At 39.5% G+C, this 25,843-nt stretch overlaps 1 protein-coding gene across 28 annotated transcripts in view; it reads right to left on the minus strand.

Moving 5' to 3' along the window:
- The window catches only part of NRXN3 (neurexin 3), a 1,580,128-nt gene that overhangs the window by 631,284 nt on the left and 923,001 nt on the right, over positions 1-25,843 (minus strand). The window lies entirely within an intron of this gene.

A 25,843-nucleotide genomic window follows, 5' to 3' on the forward strand; every position in this document is an offset into this window, starting at 1 on the left:
ATAGGCTTTGATCCATGCAGAATAAAGGGTTGGCTTCAAGAAGGATAGAGAGTTGGTCAGTTGGAAAAGCCCTTGCCACTCAAGCATGGGGCCTGAGTTTGATCCCCACCCAACACATATACACAAAACTGGCAGAAGCAATAAGCACTTGGAATTCCAACAGGGGCGAGACAGATAGGCAGATTCCTGGAGCTTGCTAGCTAAGTAGTGAGCTCCAGGTTCAGTGACAGTCTTACCAGAAACAATAAAGCAAGACACCTATCATGTGCAAACATATGTGCACTCATCTATACACACATATACTTACCACATACAGTAAGACACACCAACGCATACCCCCACACACATACACTCACACACAAACTTAAAAGAAAAATAGTGGGTCTTGTGAAGAAAGTCACATTGCCTTCCCCGTACCTCTCTCTCCCTAGTCATCTTAGGAAGAATTCCAAAGTCTTTCTCCAAGAATGAACTGTGAGAGACAGTTGGCCAAACTCTTGGGAACTTAGGCGGGTCCTTCTTTCTTATTTTCTTTTAACTGCTTTTACTAACCACGTGATAAAAGGAGGAAGATTGGAATAGTATCTCTCTAGAAAATACCCCCATGGTGTATCGCCTTCTGATGTAAAGATACAAGAAATTAAAGAGAGCACTGGGAAATGTGGCTTTCCCAAGGAAACCCACTGTCAGTGCAGATCTCCGCATCCTTGAAAAGGCTTCAAAATGCCAATTCCACCTCCGCATGCACAAATGATGACATGCCATCACTTGACTATCGAGTTGTTCCTCATTTGTCAACAGAGAAGCTGCTAAATTGCTACCCTAGGCAAATTTACATAGAAATTACCAATGATACTCAGCAAACGAAAGAAGGAATTACAATAGAGGGGCGTGTATGCTTTGAAAGTCAGATCCCTCCCAGAGAGCACATCTCAGTAACGGCAGGGTTAGTGTGGAAAAAGAGCACGGAAACAGGGTGGGGGTGGTGGCTAGGACACGGCTTTTGGGGGGGATGAGGCAGGGACAATAATTGGTCAAGTCTCCTTCTTTGCTCTCACCCTTTTACACCCATCTGGCTGCATTTTAAATCTAGCTGGCTGACTCATAGATCTGTTTCCTCCCCTTCACATTTTTTTTCCTGTGGTAAACCCCTCCACGGAGGAGAGATTGCTCTTAATTAGAGTTTCACACCCATCAGTAAAGGTTAATTGCTCAGTTGCCTTTGTTCCCCTCAGTCTCGGGAGTTGCTGGCAGATCACTGGTATTCATGGCCATGGTTTTGTGAAGTGTGTGGTGTCAAACCCACTGTGGAATTCCCAGGGCCATCTCTCTTCCTCCCTGGACAAATTACCTCTTCCTCCCACATTCCTGGAGGCCAGACTCAAATAGGACTTCCTAGAGGTCTACAAAAACAGATGGATCCTGCTTTGTTGCCCAAATTCCTAGATCCTTCCAGAATTGCACAGCAGCCTCAGTTTACCCGAGTGGTGATCTTGCTGTCTGTGACAGATTTGCTAATCCGTTATCTCTCACAGGTCCTTCAAAGCCTGCCCTCTGAAGTCTTGAGCTCCAGATGACTGCCACCCTCCCAGAGGCCGCTTCTGACTAGGCCATATTCCTTCCCATGTTAGCACACTGAGTACCACAGTTCTCTCTAGAATGAAAGCAAAGTGGAACTGAATTGAATGGCCATGCTGGTCTTGTATCCCTGTATGCACCATGTTGTTTAATGTCCAGATATACTTCTTCAGAATTTTGCCAGTTCTGCACTGATGTCATTGACTACCTGTATTCTAATGCTATAAAGTGGAGCTATTCTCGGCAGTTGAGCAGCGATCAAGATCATAAGCTTTGGAGCTCCACTGCCTGAGCTCTGACTATCCATTCTTTCTCCCTTCCTCCCTCCCTCCCTCCCTCCCTCCCTCCCTCCCTCCCTCCCTCCCTCCCTTCCCAGGTTCTCATGTAGCGTAGGCTGATGTCAAATTTACTATGTACTCAGGGCTGACCTTGAACTGGCATTTCTGTCTCCATCTCTCAAATACTGGCATAACAAATATGTGCCACCAAGTTCAATTAATGTCTTGCTGGGATCAAACTCCAGGCTTCATGTATGCTAGCTACACCCTACCAACTGAGCTGCATTTCAGGCTCCGAAATACAGATTGTTTGTTTCTTTAATTTGCTGCTTTGCCCTTCTCAGTCTAGAACTTTTTACTTTGATGAGACTGGCTTTGAACTCAGAGATATTTGCCAGTCTCTGCTTCCAGAATGCTGAGATTAAAGGCTTAGCTGAGTCAGTTTCTTTAGCAGTGAATTGTAGGTACATTGCTGTATGTATATCACAAGCCTATAAAGAGTAGATGAAACAACTTGTGTGAATAATTACCATAATAAAAGCTGTGGTTACTAAGTTCTATCACAGTAATGCTTCCTTCAATGCCAGGCACACACCAAGAGGTAACTACCTGTTGTCTTACTGAATTCCTACCTATAGACACAGAGAAAAACAAGGCAAAAAGATCACTCCTGCAAAATGCCCTGATACTTCCCTCATTCTGTTCAATGCAGACACACTCCCCGCTCCATTCTAAACCACCATAACCAATAACAATAAACAAGACTGCAAAGAAATGTAGGGAGGCTCTTAAAAGATAATATAAACAGAAGCATTTGGAGAATAGCTTAGCACTTAAGATGTGGGATAGGTGCAAGTAGGAAGAAGCCATTTCTGTACCTGGTGGGCCTTACCAAGAGGGTCACTGTGGTTAGTGGAAGATAGAGAAGGCAACTTGCTAAGGAAAGAACACAGCTTTGAAGGGCATCTCTGTGGTTCCGTAGCTGCATGAACTCAAACCTGTGAAGCAGCATCTCCACATCTCTTCTTCCTTATGTATAACACTAGAAAAGGGACTTACCAGTTTATCTGTGTAACCAGCATTATGAAGGTATTAACAAACTTTACTTGTCTACTCCTTCAGAGTCTCTGTCACAAGACTCCAAAGGGAAGTTTGAAGCTACAAACCAGGACGCTCATTAGTGATTAATTACAATGCAATAAGCATTCACATGCAAGAGTGAACCCATCTCAGGCCCAAGGAGACTCTTACTTTTTCTTACTAGAAAGAGTATTTCTGTTTACAAGAGATTCAGGCTGAGACCAGATTTAACACGAGCCATACAGCAGAATCAAAAGTAAACACATGGGAGTATCCTTTCACACAAGACCGTAAGAGGGTGAAATGAAGTTGATTTAGCACATGTATGTGTCCCTATGGCCCCTAAAAAGGTTCATTAGAAACTCTACACAGTTAAGAAGCAGGATCACATTATTCACAGCATTCTCTGAACTGGGGAGAGAATAATAGCTTTTTTACTATTTAATCTATTTTGAGATCAACACGAAATTATGGGATGTAGAACTGAATGAGATAAGACTTTGGTGTGATGCCAAAGGAAAGTCTGAAACTTCCCAATGGGGATGTTTTATGATGAAAAGTAACCAAGAATTCTTGTTAATTGTCCAAGGGAAATTTTGGAAAGCGATCCAAAGACGTGAAATTCAGTTCTACCCTTTACTCAAATAACTACACATGAATCAAGACTTGATATAGATTTAAGGCACACGTGGCCTTATGAGTCTCAATGACTGTGCTAAGTGTGCTTGCAACACTCAGGAGAACTCTGAATCGTGCCCTTTGATGAGGAGACAGGCTTTCAATTTAAATGATTCATCTAAGAGGAGTCTCCCACACAAGAAATTGCATGAAAATTCATTTACCTAAAAAGGCTAAAGAATTAACTCAAGTCAAGGAGAATTCAACACCAATTCTCCAGGATTTATGACGGAGATCTTTAATAACCTAATTTTTACATCCATTAACTCTTTCTAAGCCAAGAAATACAAGGATAAGGGGATGATAGAAGTAAAAAAAAAAAAAGTAAGGAAACAGGAAAAAGAAAGCATAGGAAAAGGGTAAGAGAAAAGAAAGGGAGGAAAATAGAAAGGGGAAGGAAAAGGAAAACAATCAACTAATGAGATAAGCATATTCCTGGCTTGGGAGCAAAGTGAACTCATTAGAAAGTAGATGGTCAAGAAAATGCACAGGCATCCAAGACAGGTCCAGAAGGAGAGCACACTTTGATAACATTTCAGAGGACAATACAATCTGCTCCGTTCACATAAGACACCTGCTCAGCAGGATCTACCTGGACAGCCAGGATGCAGTTCCATGTCGGTGGAGATGGTTACTATACTATCAAATACTATATCTGGAGTAAGATGTCTGAAATTCCTAAGTTGACATCAGGACATGGTCCAGGTGTGAGTTAAACAATTTTATTTGTTCCTTGTCCACCCTATTCCCAGGGGTTACATGTCTGACTTTATTGGAAGTCAAAGAACCACAGAGTTGGAGGGAAATCTTTGAGCAGGGAAGTCAAACTCACATCATGTGGGAGCTGTGAAACAGACACATGTATAAGTTAGCCCCACCATTGCAAAATGATGGTGGTGTGGCCTATGTTGAAAAGAGAAGGTACATTAACACGGTGTTATCTATGTGTTTGACAAACACGTGCATTGAGGACTAGATGGCTAGTTGATATACCAGAGGATTTTTGCCTGCAATGGTTACAAGAGAAAATAAGTTCAACTTTTTTTTCCATTGTAAGGATGAGTATCACACAATCAAGCCCCCTTCTAAATGATGAAGAAATGTTCTCTACAAGGTAACTATCACTATACTATTTTGTTTTTGCATCCAACCCACCTATATAAACATAAACGAATCCTCTTTCAACAAAGAAAACATAAGCAAACTGTTGTATTATAACTTTAGTAAAAGAAACAATGACAAATATATTTCTTTCCTGCCTAGAGGAATGTATTTTGCAGGAGAGATACCATGGCACACAGAAATACTTGCAAAAGTTTTCCTACGTTCATATTTACTTAATATAAATAATTACATAGGTAGAAAAATACTATTTCCTGGAAGGTAATCAAACCTTTGTATCAAATGTCTGTAAAATGGAGGGGAATCACCCTGCAGTGAGCAAAGCCATCACACCTGCTCCTGGTCCCTAGATCTTAAGGCAATCAGCCAGCTAATATTTATTCTACAGTATAGACAAAAGTCTACCTTCTGTCAAGGGGAAGAGAATGAATTGTTTTCCCATAATGGTATTTTCTTTTCAATCAATTTCCCTTCAAGCTTGATTTAAGAAGGTACCATGTCAGAACTTTAGCCTGGCGGATGAAGTCTGGGACAGTTCCCCATCAAAGGTGAAAATTATGAGCGAAGCAAACCTGCGGAGTTCAATCTGGAAGACACAATGCCCCCTCCTCTGCTTTACTTGCTCACTCTCTCTTTCTTACCTGTCACTTAGAAATGTTTGCAGCACTCCATAGAGCTCACAGAAGCCAAAAGGAAAAGGCTGAGCAAAATCAAACAAGGAAAGTTTTTCAGTTTTTCTACCATTGTAAGTATATTTAAATCTGAATGCACATGGAGTTCTACACTACACTGGGCACCAAGACCCTGAGGGGTTCTAAGAGATGAGTGGATTAGGTTCAGCAGGCTCTGTCCTCAAGGAGCTTATAGCCAAGGATGGTAAGAAACTCCACTAAAATAGAGCAGAGGAGCAGAAGTGCATTTGCGTGAAAACACTAATTGTACTATAATAAAGAGGCAAATGAATAGATGGAATTCTACTAAGTCTCCTATATATTGAAGAGTGGAACTTACGTGTCTTAGTATAGCCTTCAATCTGAACCCCTCCATCTTATCTCTCCCCTTCTATTGACCCTCCTCTCTGAGCATATGACTATCTGTTATTTTCTACTCAGTTCAAATGACACACTCAATGGAAGTACTTCTTCCTATGTGTTAATAGAGTACTTTATATGTTCCTCACTGAGTAATGGCACAGATGTGTTGATTGCCAAGATTCTCACCAGATGCAGATGATGGCTGAAAATTAAGTCAGTAGTGATTGATTTGTTTGTGACACCTTCATAAGATCATAGCTAATGGTATATACTGAATATATATATATAAAGTCTAGGCCTCCAGAGAGGTCATTTAAGATTAGGCATTGGCTGTCAGCTCAGTGGCACTGAAATCTTAAACAAATGTATTGCTTTTTACATTAAGAAAAGACATAGGCTTAAGACTCAGAAGAACTATATAAGGGTATTTCACAGGATGACGACAAGCAAAAGCAAAGCACCCCAGCCAAGTACTTTTCAGAGCAATCACTGGCCTAAAAGGCTATGGATTTTATTTCTAGGGCTTATCATACTGTTTGCTAATCCTGAGAAACCCTAAAGACAAGTCAGATAACCTTCTCACTTCTGTTACTTTCAATTTCCCTTGAATAAAACTGGGATTAAAGTATTTGCGCTAAATACATCCAGGGGATGTGGTAAGGATCTAAATGAAATAACAAGCGTAGCTTACCTTTGTTGAGTGCTTATAAGGAGCTGCATCGAAAGCCAAGCACAATCATGAAACAAACTCATTTATTAGTGACATTAAGGGAAGTAGTCAACGGTGACTTGGGTTAAAAGGACAGCCATAGACAGGAAAGGACAGTTTAGCAGAAGTAGATAGAAAATGCTTTCAAAGCAAGACAAACAGCTGGCCCTGTCTTACAGACTCTTGTCACTGTAACGATCTACCACAAGATGGGCTTCACTTTTATTTATTTGAGCTCATTACATTGAGGAAAATTCTCCAAATGAGGAGTCAACTCAAGATGAAAAACTTTTCTGCTCCATTTGATAAGGTGAGATTGCTCATTCCCTTCACTGCTCAGTGTTTCTCTTTGCTTACTGTCTTCTTAAAATACTTATATGATGTTAAGATGGGATCTTGTCAACTTCTTTGACTCTGGAATCAACTAACAGCTATATCTCTGGATGAGTCTATGAGGGCATTTCCAGGAAGGATTGCTGTACAGGAAAAACCTTTCCCTGGACTAGGGAGCACTTTCTTCCTGTCCAAAGGAAAAGCTCCTACTCTCCTGCCTGACTTTGCACATTGCCAGTGATTGCAAGTACCTTTTGCTGCCCCATTACTATCTTTCCTCACATTAGAACCCACCATCTTTCATTTGTTAATCCTTCAGGATTGAGGACCCTAAAGACTGGAGGCTTTCCAGAAATTCTTCAAGCTACAATGACTACATCAGGACCACAGAGGCATCCAGTCTATAGAAGTGAACAGTTGCTGGGTTCTCAGACTCTCTGGCATGTAGACAGTCATTGTTAGACTACCTCATCCAAAGTACATAAAATAATTTAATAAATGTCTTTTGTAATATGCATTCATTCTATCAGTTCTGTTCCTGTAGAAAAATCCTAGATGATATATAAGATATTATAAGGTCTATACATATGTATTAATTATATACATACTAATACATATAATATTAATACATATATACTAATAATATATAATATATGCATATTAATGCATATACACATACTAATATATATTGGTATATATTCTTTGTGCTTATATGATTGGATTTGTGTTTTTGTTATAAATACTTAAGACATACTTGTTAGAAGGCCAAACACTGGGGAGGTTAAGGCACTCTAAAGGAGTTAGTAATACATACAAAATGTTTATTGATTGAAATTAGCTGTCAAAGAGTTAAATGGGGGGAAAGGACAAAATATCAAGTTTTTTTACCTTCCAAAATATCTTCCATATTCACATCTCCTTATATGGCAGTCATGCTAATTTAAGTGACTTGTGTTTCCATTGATTTTTCTTTCTTTTCTTTTTAACCAACAAACTGCTACTGAGGATCACTTAATTCCCCTCCTCCTTGCCATAAAGATGATAACAGCTGCTACAAGACACAATTTCAGCTAAGAAAAATGATTATCCACTTCTAATCAGAAGGCACAATGACAGTGATCCAAAATTAAAAGTGTCCTAGCAGCTACAAACATTCTCACCTCATTACTAGCCCCTCTTGAAGGGTACAGAGGACTGTACCTTTCTACTTGCTCGGAAAAGGCCAAGTAAAGGCTGTGCTTCTAAACCTCTCAAACACGGGTACTCATCTGTCCATTATGTGTATGTAGAGAGACAGCACTAAAATTAGAATTAGCTCAAATCAAAGATTTCCAGTTCATGAAAGCACCATATGTCCAAACAAAGCATCTATCATTAGTTTCTCAATTTAGTTGGAGAAAGAGTGGAAAAGACTCATTTTCCCATGTCCTCTTCATGGCCTGTTTCCCCTGCCTCCAGTCCAAGCAATGCGAAGAGGCAGAAACTAATAGATAACGAAGCAAATGGACTTAGTTTGAGTGACAATTTTAGCATCTTCTGGAAAATGGAAACAAATATAACTTTCAAATGTGAACAAAAGAGGTTTTCTTCACATCACTTCCTATGTTTCTACTGCCAGTTGCATATATGCATATTTCATTTGTATAAGCCATATTTCCAAGAAAACCTTGGCATTTTCAATCCTGACAGTGTTTCGTTCTAAAAGTGAACTCAAATTCAGCTTGCGATGTGCCATCATGATTATACTGATTTTCATTTTATTTTGAAGGCTTGCTAGTTTTTTGTCAAAAGACTCAGGACATTTAGTATCCACTATTACAAAAGAGAATTCATATGTATATATTTTATTAATTTATTTATATTAAATTTCAATTGTTTCCCATCCCTTGTATCTTCCCATTCCTCCCTGCCTCCCATTTTCCCCTTACTCCCCTCCCCTATGACAGTGACTGAGGGGGACCTTCTCCCCCTGTATATGCTCTTAGGGTATCAAGTCTCTTCTTGGTAGCCTGCTATCCTTCCTCTGAGTGCCACCAGGCCTTCAAATCTTAATCATTAAGCACTTCAAACATAATGTGAAACTTACTGCAATGTAAAATAAAGGCTAAAGAGGCATTTAGCTAATGAGGGGATTAAGTGAGCCATTTAAAAACGAGTCACAGATTTACCAGACAGCCATTTGATATTTAACAAAATATGGACCAGCCATAGCACTGAACATTTGTATTAAGCATGACATGAGAGCAAACTTCTTCTTAAACATTTACTGGATGAAAGTGAAATCCATAAGACTTCCATCTCAAATAGAGAGACGATCTTATTTATTAGGCTCCCTTTCGTTTCCTTGCCACAGAATATGCTGGATGCGAAGGCACGTGACGCAGGCGCATGAATGTAGGAATAGACACATGTATCTCTACTGAATGGAAGGCCAAGAGAACTCCTGGAGTGTTCTGTGACAAGACAGTGGAGCATTACAAGAAGCCAAATAAAACTGTGTCCTTTATCTCTGAAAGTCATTAGGTAAACCTGTACATGAACATCAGTTGTCACATGCACCCCTCAAGGAAGACCCAGAGATGGGTATTGGACAGTTATCTTAGAAGTGCTATATTCTTCTCATTACAATTCTATTATTACTCATTCAGAGACACAATTAAATTGGTATTGATGAAGCCATTGGCTTTGACAATGAAGAAGTATTAAGTTAGCGGGTTAGAAGGAACTTTGAGAAGATGGCTGTTCTGAAAATTCTTTATAAGATTACTACTGGCAACCTCTGACCCTCTCTAAAGGAAGTTCTTCCTATGATGGCTTTTCTAACTGCCTTTGCTTTGGAAGTTGCTTTGTTCATTGTTCATTTTTCTTTTTCTTTTGTTTTTGTTTGTTTGTTTGTTTGTTTGTTTTTGCTTTTAGAGACAGGATTTCTCTGTGTAGCCTCGGTTATACTGGAACTCTCTCTGTACACCAGGCTGGCCTCGAACTCACAGAGATCCGCCTGCCTCTGTCTCCCAAGTGCTGGGATTATAGGTGTGTGCCACCACACCCGGCAGCTTTGTTCATTTTTCTTTAACTTATACTACACTACTTTCTAAAGCAAAGACAGAGCTGTACGTTACAACAGGAAATTTGCTTCCTGTTTCAAAACATTTACATATATCTAGAACATTTTCTGTCTTGATGTTTCAGACAAATTCTACCTCAGTCATTACCTTCTGCCTCCTTACATTCTCTCCTGATTTTTAACAGGATGTGCAGCCAGTCATTCAGATTCTGCACAGTGATTTCTGCCCCATAATTTACAACTTGGGTCAGGCCTTAGTCCTACAAATCCCAATTAGACAATGACCTTAATGATTTAGTCCATAAAGCTTCACATGTCTGTCAAACCCCATACTTCAAGAGTCAAAGAACTCCATGGTAACTTATTTTCAATGACTCCAGTGTTTTCTACAACACAGTAACCTTGACAGCTAGAAAACAACATGGTATATCGAGGCTTTTTTATTTCGTATTCTTATTTCTTATTTATTAGTTCTCTTTCCAAGCTTTAATCAAGGAATATTCTTTACAATAAAATTCAGAAGAGTACCACCATGACTCCTTACCCCAGCAAATGAGCTCCTGACAGCTGATTGCTGGTGGGGAAGAAGAGTCAGTTTTACCATGCTCTAGCAGACAGCCTCTCATACATGCACACTTGAGCATCACTAATTGGTCTCAATAACTTATGAAAAACAAACAAACAGACAAAAACCCAGGATAAGTTTGAAATAGGAATAAGAGCTGAATATGATCAAAATACATTGTACGAATGTGATACATTTTCCAAGCATAAATACAAATATAATATTAAATAAAATATGTATTTTAAAGTATTTATTGACAACTGCTAGATTGTTTTTCAAAGTATCTACCAGAAAAGTGCTTTGCTTCACATAAATGCTACTGTTTTGCTTTCTAGAGAGATATTTGTACTGGAGGGTGAGAGGTCCCCAACATACAACTTCTTAGGAAGAATGGCTGGCCTTCTCCAATGATAATGAAATGCCAATGTGAACTTCTAAGGGTCAAACTTGCATAGACCCTTTGATCTGCACCTTTGAGGGACTGAAGTTACCTATACCCTGATGTCTACAAAAATAGATGGCAGAAAATAGAAAAAAGAAAAAGAAAAATGCATTTAAAGCATGATTTTTTTTTGACCATGACATGGTGGGCAAAGCCTTTGGTTTTTACTGTCTTAGAGCAGAAAGTGGGTAATGTATAAATAGCTCATGTAGTATTTGTAGATGGAAAAGGGAAAATAAATATAAAAACACTGTTGTCAAACTCTAAAGCACTAGAAGGATCAGAATTACTTTATTAAAACTGGTTTACGTAACACTGGATTTCTGTTGTTACTCACTCTTCACAAGTTGTTGGGTTTTAGTATTGTTTGAAGTGTTCTGCTTGACTGTTCACGATTCCAGACATTAGCAGTATGTCTCGGGTTCTCAGGTGGGGTGCATGTGTAAGCTCGTGTGCAGGGGCGGTGTGCATCACTTTTCATAATTGATTCACACCCAAATGCTAGCTTTCAAGAGGCAGAGCGACGTAGGCAGTAGCTGTTTCAACAGCACGCAGTGACTCTGATGACAAGCAAATTTTCTGCAGGAACAGAACAGTCTCCTGTCACCTTCCTCCAGATGAAGGCCAAAATACTGCAGAAATAACAGATGGCGAGAAGCTGGGACCTAATTGAAAATCTACCTATTGAGACTAAGCAGCAAATGCTTCAGAACTTTAGGGTAAGCCCTTCCTCTCTAAGCAGGGCAGAATCCAGAAGCATAGCAACAAAGGAGATTAATGTCTTGTTTTGTGAGCGGGCTATCTGCCTACTCTTAAGACTCTGTGAATAGCCAAATAGCTACAAGGGCAACAGTAGATCAAAGAGCGGGCCTGACAATGTAGCTCTACCACAGCACGTCAGCGCTGGAGGTGCTCTCTCATCCTCGGTTTGTTCCTTTAGTCTCAGAGAATCTTTGCTATATCCCAGTTCCAAGCATCTTGTAACAAACAGTATTAGGCTGAAGTCTAGGGAACAAAACACTGGCTGGATGTATCCCTTCACGTCTTACAGTGTTCCTACTTGCCTATATAACCTTCTGAATTCTTCTGATCTTGGTACATAACCACCACCAGTCTCTGGGGAATGTGCTATTGACTTTTGAATCTGTAATTGGGACCCCCGTTTTCTCTTTGCACTCAGTGATTCTATAAAAATCTTTGCCTGATTGTAAGAGGGGCAAGTCTAGGCTCAGCAGCACAACAACTGAATGGCATGCATTTATTCATGGTTAGCCAAGTCCTGGTCTTCAAGTCTTGTTATCTTTTACATGATGGAACTTATCTTAATGGATTTCTCCTCCTTAGTCACACTTGACCACAGGAAGCCAAGGTGTAGAAAACAAGGGCTGCCACCTGCTATCTTGAATGCTTATCAAGTAGGTCATTAAAGGGATCAAAAGGAAACAGGAAATGAATGACACCACATATCATCTTGAGGTTAGAAGTTACATAGTCTGAAGAAGGCGCATCAGGCACAAGCTGGCATGCACCAGGTACGGGCTGACGTGTCTTGATCTATGGTTTTGTATGCCGAAGCTGGAAGGTTTCAGGGAAGTGCAGAGTGGACTACTATAGTGAAAATTCACCAATATGTCTTGGGACTATGGGATAAGTTACACCTGTAGATAGTAACACAGAAGCCACTGAAATAACCTGGATACCACCTCTCCAAGATTTTTATGTGGGATATTACTAATTCCTAGGGTGTATGCCTCTGGAAACCCAGGTCATCTACTTGGAAACATACTTTTCCTCTACCTTATCTTTTGTCATACATTTATTTCTAGACAGGAGTTGGTGAGCGTACTCTTGTAGGAAGAGAAAAAGTCAACTAGATCCTAAATAATATAGCAGAGAAAGGGATGGAAATATTAAAAATGAGCATGGGAGAATTATGAGAAGGCAAAATAATACAGTAAAAATAGCCCTGTCTTTAAATAGATCTCTGGCTTCTTCTCTGGGTTCAGCCAGTGCACTGTGTGGTGGTAGCCAATTGACACGTCTTCTCCAAGGCTCGTCTTCTTCATACATATTTCTTCACAGGAATTAAAAAGAATGATTGATGTGGAACACCTGTACAACTGAATTATCTTTGCAGATGATAGTTAATGAGTATTCAGATATTTTCTCTTTGAATTTAATGACCGCTTATTTGGTTTAATAATTCAGATGCAGGGTAATTATCCTCTTGATATTAAAAAGCTGCTTATTCATGGGAGGAGGGATAGAGTAAACGGTCAAGAAGCCCATCATCTTCCTGTGCTTCATTTATGTAGAGCCTGGGTATCTACATCAAAGTTGTCATAGAATTGACCTTGAAATGTTGTTTAGATATCATCAGTCTGATCAAAAGCCTATGGATGGGCCAAGGGGGGGCAGGGACCTAAGGAAGAACTACTGCTCCCTGAATGTATATGTTACCAAACTGATTTTTGAATATTTATGTTTAAGCCCCAGATTATTATTATTTTGTTTCATTTTAATTAATAGCACATATATATATATGTCAGAGCAAAAAGTTATCATTGGTAAGCTAGGCAGCTGAGTCTCAAAAATAGTCACTAGGAATTCTAAAGGAAAATATCAAGTTTCTTTTTATTCATTAGGGAAAGAGGGAATTCAGTAAATACAATGAGATACATATACATTCCAACTTCTTGTATCCACATGAAATATTTAGTATTTTGTTAACAGTTAGAACAGCTAGAACGTGGCAGGTCTGAGAACAGGAAGTAAGATTCTGTTCTCTCTACAAATGGATGACTCGGCACAACCTAGCAAACCCCACTGGGATCCAGTTTAATTATCTCTAAAATAGAGATGAATAGATTATTCCTTTATATCTTCCTCAAAGGGGTAATTTGAAAATAGAGGAAAAAATTGATAAAATGCCTAAAATTTTCTGGACACAAGCAACACATAATTCAAGTCATTACGTTTCCCTAATGTCCCGGCAGCAGCAGCTCCTCTGTGGTAGTCAGGGGAGAGCATTATGCAACTCTGCATTGGCCCCATGGTCCATTGCTAAAATGGGTCTCTCCAAAAGTATCAGCTAGCCTCATTCCAAAATACTGGCATGCTTTGTTCTGTCTTTTAACTGAAATTAAATTTCTGCCTGAAGAACAAAGGATATATTTAGAAGACAGTCTTTTTTTTTTTTTTTGGGTCTGTGTTAAAGTTTCCTAATTGAGAATCATATTCCATAAAATTACACAGCAGTGTAAAGAACTGGGGAAACAGACAGGAAGGCTAGCTTCAAGGGAAAGGCTTCATTGTCCCAACATTTTCCATGCTTTCTCTCCACAGCAGGTACAAAGCCAGCCTTTCCACCATGCACATTCTCTGTTCCTCCTCCTGTTCCACCTAGATATCTTTTCTGATCTTTATTTAGTAGGATACACACTCAAGGTATTATTGGTTTTAATAACCCACATTCTCTTCCAATCTATGTTTAAATAGGATATACACTCAAGTCACTATTGGTTTTAGTCACAACATTTTAGTTTTACTGCAAGAGACACTAGAAGAGAAATGACATGGATACATCACAGCATTCATTAAGGTAGATGGACAGAATCCCACCATATATACACCAATAAGACCTTAGAGAGAGAGGTGGGGGGGGAGGGAGAGAGAGAGAGAGAGAGAGAGAGAGAGAGAGATAGAGAGAGAGAGAGAGAGAGAGAGTCCCTGTCCTCTAGAAAATAACAAGTACCTACGAGGTAAACAGGAAAATTGACATAAGCAACACATCTTTTTTAAAAACATTTATGGACAAAAGTAGTAAGGGCTGACCCATGTCACCTGCTATGATAAAAGGTGGGAACTGTCAACTTGATTGGGCCCAAAGTAACCAGGAAGATAGGTCTCTGGGCACATCTGTGATGGATATTGATTAGCATAAGTGAGCTGGGGAGACTCGCCCACTTTGGATGGTGCTACTGGGATACTAGGCTGTATAAGATGGGAGTTAGTGAGCTGAGCACTTGCATGCGTGCATTCCTCTTGTCTTCTGACTTCAGACATAAATGTAACAAGCTGCTTCAAGCTCCTGCTGCCTTGACTTTCCTACCAGGGTAGACTGTAAATCAGATCTGAGAGCTAAACTAAAAGTTTTCTTCTAGATATTTCTTTTGCCATGGTATTTCATAACAGCAACAGGAAAGGAAAATAAGTAGAAATCACAGAACACAGTTTCCAGTCAGAGTTCAATTCAAGCCACACTGCTCCAGGATTATAAACCAAACATGAGCACCTAGAGATGCTAATTTCTACATTATCTAGACAACTTGATATGAAAGAGTGGTCAGTCAAAGTTGAAGATTTACATTTTTAAAAATTTCTATGTTTATAATTAGTTTATCATGGAAACTCAAACTCAGCTGATGAATCTCTACAAAGTATAAAAGTCTTCTGGGTTTAGCCATTGAGTCTGGGGATATAGAGAAGAAAACCATCTCTTTTCTGGCTGCACAATGGGAATAGATAAACTACATGGGGGAAAAAAGCATACTAATGTTAGGAGACATGAGAGAAGCAGAAGAGGCTTTAGAAGATTTCAGCAAGTATTGTGGCCTTTGCATCTTCCCATTTAAATGGATGAAGGACTTTTGATTCTGAAATGGCCTACACATAAATGAAACAGAAGAAAACCCACTAGCCAGTCAAGACGGAGACCTGTAAAGTGCATACCGGAAACCATGAGAGAAGACTACATACTAGATTTGATTTGCCTAAGTTACCACATATATAAAGAAAACCAGAAGGACAGGAAAGATGGTCAGTGGTTAGAACACTCTGCAAGCAAGCATGAAGCCTGGAGAGGAGATTGTATACCCTGAATGCATTTAAGTGTTAGGAATGTTGCCCCATCTATAATAGCAGTAATCTAAAGTCAGAGACAAAGAATCCCCAGCTCCAGCTGCCTAGTTAGATAAATTGTACTGCTGAGGTCTGGGCTCACTGAGAGACCCTGCCTTGGTGAATAAGGTGGAGAGTAATTGGGGAAGACTGGCAACTTCTGTGTCAGGTTTCTACATAAGCACACACACACACATATATGCCTGCATACCTGTTAACATGCACACACAGATGTGCACAACACACACACACACACACACACATGAAAAAAAATCATCTGGATTTCATCTTTAATGAAAGAACGGCAGTATAATAGAGACTATAATATTCTGCTAAAGTACCCTGTACCTTTGCGTTTGCTGTCTGAGCTGAGTAGGAAAGAGAACTGCAAAATGCATCCCTCGGCTGTCAACGCCTTCAGAATTTAGCCACATAGTTTCACTTTATCCAAGGCCACACACTTTTACCAGTGACCCACACTCAATAACTTCCTGATGCGTCAGTGTGGAGCACTGATCATCTTGACCAAACAATCGCAAGGCCATAGTAGCCTCTGTGATCCTTGTGGGTATAGCTGACAGTATTATTGCATGCTACCTTGGCTCAACTTCTACACAGCTTTGCTTCCTTCCTCACTCTCCCAAGAACACTTTAAAATCACCCGGCATGCTAGCTTTCCTCTCTGATATTGTTATTTGGGAACCCAACCTACGACAACAGCTGGCTTTTTATTCTTCTTCAATTTTGCGAAGCAAACAAATTCTGTGCAGACTGATATTAAGTAATTTAAGTCAATAAACCAGGCCAGTGATGACCAATAGAAGTAAAAAGCAAGTCAGATATAATTTTAAAATGTCTAGTAATTTTGACAAAATTAAAAACAAAGGAAAGTAAGTTTAATAATTTACTTACCTATCCAAATATTAGAAATAACTATTTTAAACATGATCAAACTTTAAAATAATTAAAATACCAGTTTTCAAATTTTCTTACAAAGTCACCAAAATCTGATGAGCACTTTATTTTTTAGAGCACATCGCCATTCAAATATTAAATTTTTACTAAATGCTCTATCTGTGTAGGAATTTGACAAAACGTATGATTGAAAAAATAATTCATATCCCAAATGTATTCTACACATTCTTAAGTGTTTTGCAGTGACTTAAATTGCACATCAGTTCCAAACTTCTGTTAAGTAAAAACTGAATTGAATTATAAATCCAGTTTTGCAACCATACTAACCATATTTTTACAGTTCCATAGACACGAAGGGCCAAAATTATTCATGCTGGGTAGGACTGAAATGTGCTAGATTTCATGTTCTTGGGTTACATCTGAATATTATGAATGCTTCAATAGCCAATCCATACAAAAGCAATAAGATGATACAAAGAAGAGCTACCTTAATAATGGCATCAAAATGTAAGGATATGTCTTGATGAAATGAGTTACACAAGCATATGGAACTATCCATTTGGCGATAACAATGATTCCAAATGACAACAACAACAACAACAACAACAACAACAACAACAACAAATCTTGCAACTGACAAAAGTGTCAGCAAGAAAATTTTAAAAAATTGGATGATCAACAAGAAGACATGAGTGTGAGGTCACATATTTAATACAAAGTTGCACAAATAGAAAACCAGCCTCGGCACAGGATGCTACAAAGCTAAGGCTAACTCAGGAGAAGAGTAACCGCAGAGGGCAGCAGGCCAAACACAAGGCAAAGGAGCTGAACGAACACAGAGCAAGATGAAGTTGAGCATATGCTCTAAAGCAGTGCTCCCCAACGTCCCTGATGCTGCGACCCTTTAATCCAGCTCCTCATGTTGTGCTGACCCCCAACTGTAACATTATTTTTTGTTGCTATACCATAACTGTAATTTTGCTACTGTTATGAATCATAATTGGAGATAAAGATTTGCCACAGGGGCCATAGCCCACAGGTTAAGAACCTCTGTTTTAGGGAAATGTGCACCCTCAACACATTGATCGAGTAGTGAAATAGTGAGAGCAAAAACTGGAGTTGCTAATAAGTTGCCTGTTTGTCCACAAAAAGCAGGAGGTGAACAGAGGGTCTGTTACAAAAGATGTTCAATAAACATACACACAAAATGGTTTATTTTCCATCAGTCAAACAGGCAAATGTTTATTGAGTGTCTAGTATATATCTACCAGTTGTTAAATACTAGCAATGAACTACTGAATGAAACAAACAGAACTGTTATCTTCAATTATTCGTGATATATATATATATATATATATATATATATATATATATATATATATATAATTTTTGAGACAGGATTTCTCTGTGTACTCCTCGTTGTCTTAGAACTCAATATGTAGACCAGGATGGCCTCAAACTCATAGTGATCTGTCTGCCTCTGCTGCCTCCTAAGTGCTGGGATTAAAGGTGTGTATCATCAGAACCGATCTTTATTCATTTTTAACTTGGGTTTTGTGTATATGTTTCTGTGTGCCATTCTTCTTTCCTTCCACCATGTGGGTTCCAGGGATTGCACTTGGTTCCACAGGTTTGTCAGCAAGCACTTTCACCCAATGAATTATCTTCCAGGACCCTTAATTTCTCATAACGAGGAAATTATAAACTCTGGTAAATAAAGAACTGTATGTACTGATACATGCTAATAACACAATGTAAGCACAGTGTGGGAGAACATGACATGCATCTATGAGACTTTTCAACTATGGTAGCTAGAAAATGTGTCCCTGAAGACAAGAAGGTAAGCTAAGACCTACAAGATCAACAGAAACAACCAGAGGAAGACAATTTGTGGGGAGTGTGCCAGGTAGTGCTTCATTTACAACAGCTTAAACACTAAATAATTTAAGTGCTGAATAATCACATTTAAAGTTGCCCTTTTACATTTGTGTTAGTCTAAGTTGCAATGCTGTCTCAAAAAGGGATTCACGGCTTCTACTGACTGTATGATGTAGTTGTGATATTCTCTGGTGAGGGACCTGTTTGTGAGGAATGACCTTCACCCCGTGTCTTAATAAACATTTTAGGAATCATTGCTCAAATCAGAAGTTTTCCCAAGACTGCAGATTCCTGGACAGATGAAACAACTAACTTCCTGCACCCTAGGCCTACCTCCAGGGTTGTGCTTCATATATTATATATAAACTGTGTATATAATACATGATTTTCTTTGGAAATCGGCCTTCACAAGGTGCTTGTATATACCACCACCACCCCGCCCCCAATCCCAGTTTTCCTAAGACTACATGCCACTGTGTGTCTCATTATACAGGCATGGGTATCTGCAGCATTCTTTCATCCTTTACAGCATCCTGGTGTAATGAAAAACTACAGTCACTTTAATTGTAGCCGCACTGCTTACCCTCAAAGAATAGAGGCCAGCCTGGTCTACAAAGCTAGTCCAGGACAGCCAAAGCTACACAGAGAAACATTGCCTTGAAAAACAGTCATAGGGGAGGGGAATAAGGGGAAAATGGGAGGGAGGGAAGAATGGGAGGATACAAGGGATGGGATAACCATTGAGATGTAACAAGAATAAATTAATAAAGGAGGAAAAATGTAAAAAAATAAATAAAAACAGAAATTCAGGCTTCGTGAGTTGGAAAACTCTCAACCTAAAAAAAAAAAAGAAAAGAAAAAAGAAAAAACAAAAAACAAAACAAAACAGAAAAGAAAAGAAAAGAAAAATGAAATAAAGAGAGAGAGAGAGAGAGAGAGAGAGAGAGAGACTAATTCTCTTAGCAGATCATTCTGGAACAGAAACACACACAGAGTAGTCTGTGTCTCCTGGTGGGCTCACAGCAAGATGCTACCTGCCAGAGGAGAGACCAAGAATGAAGAGTACAAGCAAACAATATGACTTACACTAAGCACCATGCTGCTCTCATTCAGGCCAGCAAAGTGGCTCTGAGTAGTACGATTATATTCCTTTGCCACCCTCTGAGCTGACCAGGGAGAAAAACTCTTGGTCTGATCACCCCTAACAACAAGCCTGGAAAACTTCTGGCTTTCTTGACTCTCTACCTCTGTCTCTTCATTTCTTTTAGCGTGTTTTTCTTCTTACTCTTCATCTAACACACCCAACATATCCCACTGGGCATTGTTGTCCTTAGAGCCCAAACAGCCAATGCAAAGTTCAGGTAAGGTGGAAAAAACAAATCTCGGGTCTGCAATTGAGCTGTCTGTAGAACTTTTTATTAGAGCCAGGCTCTATCTGTTTTAGAGACCAAGACTTACTGCTCAAGTGGGGGTGTGATATGGAGTGGAAAGGGGGAGAAATCAGCCATCCCATTATGCTGACCAGACTTTTATCACACATATTAGATATAATTAAATTCAATACGGAAATAAGCACGAGGAAGCCATCATTCAGTGAATCAAAGTTCTGCTAGCTAAAATATGCTCTCCCGCATCCCTTAACCTTGCTTTTCCTGGCCTGCCTGGCTTATTTATTTCTACATTCACTTTAAGTTAAATCTGCACCAAAACAACCTCCCTGGCTCTCCCCCAGCCTCCAAGAGCTAAATCTTCCTTTCTGTCCATTTCTTTAGTCCCAAGGGCACTCTCTTCGAAATCACAGCAGACGATGTACATTTATACATCTGTCTTGTCTGTAAATTTCGAGCCACTTAAGAGGAGGACACTTTCATATCCATCTCCATAGCTTCAGTCTTTCAGCCTGCATGCAGTAGTCACTCAATAACTGTCCTCTGAATTTCACTGAAACCTACACATCCCGATGCCTTTTAGGGCCTGTTGGTGAGGGAAGGAACGAATGCATTGAATTATAGTGCTATTATGTGGCTGTTTTATTATACAGCTATTTCCTAGCAGACAGCCCAGCTCTAAACTCTACATGAGAGATTCCATTTAGGGGAAACAATAGAAAATTGGAAAACCCATCTTGACAGTAAACACTGGAATGAATAATAGAGGAAGTGTAAGGGCTATTCTTTCCTGGGCTCATGTGCATGTGTATACATGCACCCCACCACACACGACCACACAAAGTCATTTGACTGAAGCCAGAGCTGTAGCCATGAGAAGGTTACTCTGTAATTTGTCTTCCAAATAAAGGTAAGTTATTGCCCACTTCTTGCTACTGTACTCAGTATGGTGATAAAAATAAGCTGAAGATGTATTGAGAAATACTTTACCTTCTCCTAAACTGTGAACTCCATCCTTAAAAATTATATCGCCATTACTTCCATGAAATTAAGTTAGAGTCACTCCTGACTTTAAAAGACAAAGAGCCTTATAAATATTTTCAAACTGTAGAGGCGCCTTTTGACCAAGTGTGTATTTTAGGGGAATAGTACTAGAAAAATCTACAAAATTCATAGGCGGAAAAACTTAAAAGATGTAACACTGACTACAAGAGCCTTCCATGCTAACCCTGCTATATGGCATTTGCAAATATTTGAAGGAAAATAAGTAAATGTTTACCAATGAATGGTCAGACCCCACTTTGACTGCCTTGCCTGTGAGTTAAACCTAAGTTCTGCTGATTTCAAATAAGTGCCTATTTCCGTTCTACACCTACTAATTCAGGTTGTAATGCCATAACAAATGTATATTTGATTTCTAAATAATACTTAAAAAATCCAAAATTTTTGGATATGAGCTCGGGGGTAATAACTGGGACAGGACTGCATGGGGCCATAGGCTCACTCCAATGGGTGGGACGTCTCCCAGTATTTGAATGCTGTTAATGCTACTGCTTTCCCTCCTAACGAGTCCAAAGTCAGAACATGCCTCTGGCCAATTTCTTTCAGCCAAGCTTCCTGCAGGCTGAGGTAAGGTGAAAGGATGCACCTCAAAATGTCAGAGGATGCTGTCAGCTCCTGTCCATTACTCATTATCCTGCTTCCTCTACCAGTGTCCTTAACCTCTAAAAACTAGCCCCACCAGTGGCTATAGTGAATTTCTCCTTATGTTTCTTGGCATGATCACTGCATATATTTGTCAGCTATTGTGAGACCAAATATCTTGCCACAACACAAAATGCACCGTAGAGCAAAGAGCTGCACTGGGCCATATTGTCAATGTGACTATCCTAGCACACACTCAGCTTAAGCATTAGGTGGCACTAAGTGTGCTGGAGGTGCTGGAGGTGCAACAACGAAGTCTTCAGGATGCACGTTCCCACGGGCAGAGTCACTTCTCCTGGGTTTAAAATGTTTGGATTCCATCGACCAGGATTCAGCTAGCGATGGGGAGGTTTGACTTTAGTCACTGCACTGTAGGACCTGAGCACCTTCATGAAGGAGGAACTTAATTGCTAGATCTTCATTGCACTTTCTGCATATATTACAGGTGCCATTTAAAATCTGTGAGGAAATAATCACACACTCAAGAGCAGCAAAGTAAGCAGGGTGTCTACCGTCTCTTTCCCTCTCAGCCTCTAAAACTGTACAAAAGTGAGTAACCAAAGGAGAGAGCTGATCAACAAAGTCAGAAAAAGAGTAAAAATGCTGAAAGAGAGACTTAAGTTGGAGGTAAGTAGAGTTTATAGAGGCTGTAGCTGTGAAAGGTGGGATGCTGAAAGAGAAGCGAGCAGGGCTACCTTTGGCCAAAGTATTCTTTCTAAGATTCAGGTTTGATTCCTTATGTAAGAGTCGGCATTCACGCACCACCATTTATATTAGCAAAGAAAGCTCCTGTGTCTTAAATTATAATACATCAGTCAAGTTGTGGTCCTGAGGTCGTATGACACACACATCGGCATGGAGGAAGGAGTCTGGAAGCAGGAACTCTCAGTTGTCTTGAAAAGCTACTTGGGATATTTTCCCATCCCTCATTTCTGGATCCAGGAGCCTAAATCGATGGCTCACTATAACACAGTTAAATGGATTTCATGCCATCAGCATAGTGGGAACACTTTTTCCTAATATTTTGAAAGATCTGCAAGCCCATATTCTCTTAGAATTGTGTGTGTGTGTGTGTGTGTGTGTGTGTGTGTGTGTGTGTGTATGTGTGTGTTTTCTGTGTTCTACCCATAATGCACACAGTAGAGAGGTCCTGAGCAAATTCAAGTGACAGGTCCTCTGCTGGTCATTTTACCCAGAGTGCAGCGCACTGAAGCAAAACTATGACACAATACTATTGCCCTAAATCCTCCTTATTCTAAAGGGAAGTATTGGTGTAAAAGGACAATATATCCAAGTTGTAAAGAGTAAGTCACTTTTAGGATTGTATCAATATGTTGTATATAAATGTTCAAGGAGGATTTAACCAATGTGTAGTTATTTCCTGGAAGAATTTTTTCTTTCATTACTTAAAAATTTTGGCACTTCATTTTTCCTTGTTTAAAAAATTAACTATGCTCAAAGAGTAAGGGTAGAATGTGTTAAAAAACTAAGACTGCATCATGAGGAGGATTCATCAGTTTTAGAGTAGATTCTGGGTACGTAGATATACTTGGTGAATTATAATCCTATCTTCTACCTCATGTTCCTATAGTTTGATTTTTCCATCAGCCTGTGTTATGAAAATCCGGGGATATTTATTGTATACTGCCCAGCTAGATAAAAATCATAAGGTGGAACGAGCCAGCAGTTTATAAGAAATTACCTAAAGTTGTGCCTTTCTCCTGGGGAAAACTCAGGGTGAACTCATGCCCTTTAAGAGAAATCTATTTTTTAACCTTGTATTTATTGAACGTAAGAAACACGATGGCTACTGCTAACTCTCTCATGCAGCATACCTGGAGTTCTGTTTACTTTACCACATAGGATACAAAGTTTTCTCCATGAGCTTAGAGTGTCTACTGTTCCTGAAAAATGAATCAATAAATATCAAAGCTCTAATGGCCTCCTAAAGGAAATTTGACTAGCTAATCTGTGGTAATATGAACACTAAGGATGGCTGATTAACAAGGCAATCACTTATTGTTTTTATTTTGGGTGGTATATATAAAGTTCAGGAAAGATGCAGAGTGATGCTCCAAAAAGTGAATAGAAAGTATATTTTTGCCATAAAAATATAACAATAACAGGAGTGTCAATATGAGAGAATATATTTAATTGTCAGTGATTTTGGTATGGAGAGCACTAAGAAAATACGTGAGCCTCTGTGTTTTAGTTTGGTCCTTGTGCTGGAGCCTGGTTAGGAGCTCCTGGATGAGCACAGAAGCATGAAGGAAAAGATCAATGAAGGTGTATTCAAAGCATACTAGGTAAGGAAGAGGAAGTGAGTCTGGCTAGGGTGGCACTTCATAGCTAATGGCCTGGTAGAGAGGGGCTCAGTACAGCCTCCTAGGATGAACATCGATGTAACACAGTAAAAGGGAAGATGGCTGCTGGATTCACTCTCACCTATGGGAGTCTGGAAAGACTTTGATTTTTTTTTCTGTTTCCCTTTTTATCAGAATATACACTTTTAACAATGATAAAGTACAACATCTAACAATGAACACGAGTCATACAATATCACCAAGAAGAACTTTGAATAATTCAGGTAGGTGCTACATACCTGCAATCTCAGTACACAGCAGATGGAGGTAAGTGGATTGTCGGGAGTTTGTAGTGGATTCTAGGCTAGCCAACACTGCACAACGAGAATGTCTCAAAGCAAACAGCAACAAAAACCTTAGACATGCTACATTTGGAATTTAACTTTAAATTTCTTAGAGGAATTTATCATCTCTGTGAAGTTTTCTTAAAGACAAAGTTTTGGGTTTGCCTTTTGAAACAAGATTTAAACAGGTTGGCCAATGAGAAAGAGAAACATAGTTCTAATCACATCTCTCCCTGAACATGCCCCTCAGACTCCAAAGTATCCACAGTAGAATTTCCAGTCCATTGTGTTTCTATTAGCACTGCTTATTTAATAGTTGGATTTATAGTCTTCCAGAACTAAAAGAAAAGAGAAAAATTTCTCAGGGGAGTACATCCAATGAAGGCTATTACAAAGGTGACAAAATGAGGTTTGTGATATGATATAAATACTTTCCCAATAATTATTTTAAATATAAAATGTCTTACTTCTATACCTAATCAACTGTGTCCCTTGTAAAAGTCAGGTTATACTGTCTCAACTTGCTTAAAAACAGCAAAGGTCCTTTCTGGCCCATTGTGGGTGGGCTGGAGGCTTTGCTAGGCGTTGCCATGGTTACCATTCAACAAGGGGCGCTGAGTAAAAGGCCACCATCTGCATTCTGCCACAGTGAGGGAAAGAGTGTTACAGAAAGGCTCACTTGAAAATGTTTGGCTTGCAAAAGACTCACATGGCTCTTCTCATCTCTCATTGGCTAGACATAATCACATGGCTCCATTTAAGGGGGCAAGTACAAACTTACTGTGTGTTCAGTGCATGGACAAGAAGAAATACTCTATAAAGTTTGTTTTTGCTCAAACTCTCACAAGTACAATAGAGCTATAAAGCCATCCACACTTTCTCAAAAAGGATACCAAATTCAGAGATAAGGGCACAATTTTGTTGAGGAAAAGAGTTTTTGCTTTTGTTTTCTCCATGCAATGAATGTGGATGATTTGTGCTCCCCACTGGGATGAGCTTTTTCCTCCTCTCTACTCAAATGCCAGGGCCTCAGCATGGGTCTGCTCCAGAGATTTCTGTGAATGTCTGCCCTGAATCCTTGAGATGGCTCTGTCTTTTTTTGCACAAGAAAACTCAGACAGTGTTTTCCACTATTATTGCTACCTCTGCACCCTCACTGGATAAAAAAGCTTACTCTCCAAACACTGCCAGGCTCTGGGTTATCCCCTCTCCTCGCATGGACCACACTGTGGTGAGATTCTCTGTCAACCCAAACAGTGCCTTTTTTCTTATTTTCTTTCATTTAGGGCTCACCTTAGGAGGAGGTGTCTCCTTCATTCTCTCAGATGCTGGCAGATTAATAAGTAGATTCGGACAAATGCTAGAATAGGTAGAGAGCTGCCCAGAACTAGAAATGATTTCTATCCTTTGTAGTTTTTATCCATATCAACCCACCAGCTATCTCTACTCATCACATCTGTCCATGTACTTCAAAAAATGACATTATAATTTTTTTTTGCTACGTATACTGTTTTTGGTAAAAAAAAATC

The sequence above is a fragment of the Acomys minous genome, assembly GCF_964271855.1.
Source record: "Acomys minous genome assembly, chromosome: 8".
NCBI classification, from domain to species: Eukaryota; Metazoa; Chordata; class Mammalia; order Rodentia; family Muridae; genus Acomys; species Acomys minous.